Here is a 2,500-nt window from a genome sequence, read left to right as displayed (position 1 = left end):
CACACACACACACACACACACACACACACACACACACATACACACATACACACACACACACACACACACACACACACACACACACACACACACACACACACACACACACACACACACTCGCTGTACACAGCCCTCCCAGCCTACACAAACACTCTCAGGGCGAGGGGGTCAGATACAGGCCGCCCGGCACAGTGGAGACTTTCTAAACTTCTGCCTTACTGTATTTCATCTGATAAAACCAACCTCCTAACCAGGACCCCCCCGGAGTTCATAGAAATGGCTTTATAACCAGAACAAGCCTGCCCCGTTGTGCCCGAAGACAAGCCTGGCACAAAGCTGATCCATAGGTGAGCGGGTGTCCACCTATGTGGATGTCTGATTTAGGCATGGAAATCTGCTGCACTGCAGATTGAGGGCCAATCCCAATTCACCCCTACGGCTTCGGTTTCACCCCTACGGCTTCGTTTTGCGCGTTCACGTTTAGGGTAGGGGTGTCCCAATTCATATTTCAGAGGGGGAAGGGGGAGGGCTATCCACGACTTTGTTTGGAGCGATTTCAGCACCAGACTAGCTTTGGAGCCATATGGCTTTGTCCCAGGATGCATTGCGAATCATCTACAGAAGTTTTATTTCACTCTATTCAATACGGAACAGCCACAAATGTCATTTACTTTCTGTGTAATTACTTATTAATAAAGATTAGAAAAATTATGATAAGCATCTTATTATCTTAGTTTAATGTCATTTCAATGCATTATAGAACTTTTCTTTATAACGAGCAGAACAAAAACGCTATTATGCATGCATTTTTCCATGTTTCCCTTTGATGCCATATGATGCCGTAAATTTAACTTCAGTTCAGCCGCGAAGTTATTGCACTGTTGTCCTATATCAGTGCAGACTGGCAGGATAGGAGCACAGGTTTCATATAGGTTAGAGAGCGCCGTTATTCTGTCATGGTCTGATAATGAAGCATTGTTCTTTTTTATTTGATGACTTGTTTGATCGATTGATAGCGTAAAACCTAAGTTGAGAATGAATCGCGAGCGTCAATGCTTTCCTATGATACTACTGATGACGTATCAGTCTTGAAGGGTTGTCCCATTTCCTAGGGGAAGATTTCAACCACTACGGCTTGTGGCTCTGTTCTGAGGCCTTGGCTCAAAATCGAGTGGCACTCGAAAACGAGCCATAGGGGTATAAAAGGGAATCGGGATTGGGCCTGAGACGCCAGCAGCCTCGGCTAGCAGCCGCAGCTAACAGCTACCCACCTTAGACAGCTCTAATTCGTGCCCCCCCTCGCGGCTATGGAGGACTTAATTGTCTGGAGCTGCGCTATTAGCTTAGCTGAGCGCTAAGAGCCAGGACGGGGAGAGAATGAGCCTGGCAGAGAGGGGGTAGCAGACACACTACCTGAGCTAGCCGTAATGAGCCTCTTAGCGCTGTCGCTAATGGGGTCTGTTCCATTACAAAGGGCACAGAGGTAGGAAATAAACAGAGTTGGGAAGTACAGCGTGTACTAACAGGTAGCGTTTGCATGTTGATGGCCGGTACAATGTTCTCGCTGTACTGTACCGCCGGTGACTGGAAATAAACCAGAACACGTGAACGCTGAGAGGAAAAGAGTGCGTGGCGTCCCACTGCGTGAACTTGGGAGGCCTTTTCTCTGCTCCCTGACGTGCGCGCTTGTTTACTCCTTCTAGGTTGATGTGAAACCTCTGGGCCGGTGTCAGCAGACGGATGGAGTTCAGCTTAACACCCAATATCTGTCACCACATCCACAGAAGGAGGGAGTGAACGAGTGCAAAAAGGTAGAGAGATGTGATAACCACAGAGAGAATTAAAAGTGGAGATTTTAAAAGAGAATTAAGTGTATACTGTATACTCGAGTGTTTGTGGGGCATTGAGCATGTGTAGGGTTTTGTGTGTGCATTCTTCACCAGAGCTGCACACTTCACTTCACATTAATGATTGAGAGTGGTGATCTGGTCTAGTGGATCGTGACTCGGACTTAGGACTGACTCTTGCCTGAAACACCACCACTAGTGTGCCCTTGAGTAAGGCATTTAGCCCTAAATTACTCCAGGTAGAATGTCCCTATAATCTCTAATTGTAAATCGTTTTGGATTAAAAACTTAAAAACTGCTAAATGGTCAATTATTATTTTAATTATTTTGATGGACAAAATATCTTGATCGCCTCCTGGTTGCTGGGTGCAGTATAGGTGTTAGGAGTATGTTATAGGCTAATCACTGTTATAGGCTAATAAACATTGATAACATTAATTGTGTAAGAAAGTGACAATATTAAACAATACTATGCAAATTGTGCTTAAATAGTCCGGCCCCCACAGTGTATGCTTTGAAAAATTCTGTCCCTTGGGCAAATGTAATTGGTGCCCCCTAATGTATAGGGTATGTGTGGGGCATTAAGTGTGTGTATAGAGTGTGTGTAGGGTATTGAGTGTGTGTATAGGGTATGTGTGGGGCATTAAGTGTGT

The 2,500-nt window shown here is 45.4% G+C and overlaps 1 protein-coding gene across 1 annotated transcript in view; it reads right to left on the bottom strand.

The window, feature by feature from the left end:
- The window catches only part of slit3 (slit homolog 3), a gene marked incomplete at its 5' end in the record, with an annotated part of 178,396 nt that overhangs the window by 53,125 nt on the left and 122,771 nt on the right, over window positions 1-2,500 (bottom strand).

The sequence above is a fragment of the Nansenia antarctica genome, assembly GCF_963989245.1.
Source record: "Nansenia antarctica genome assembly, chromosome: 3".
NCBI lineage: Eukaryota > Metazoa > Chordata > Actinopteri > Argentiniformes > Microstomatidae > Nansenia > Nansenia antarctica.
Note: the sequence above shows the minus strand (reverse complement) of the source record. Positions and strands in the feature narration are given on the sequence as shown.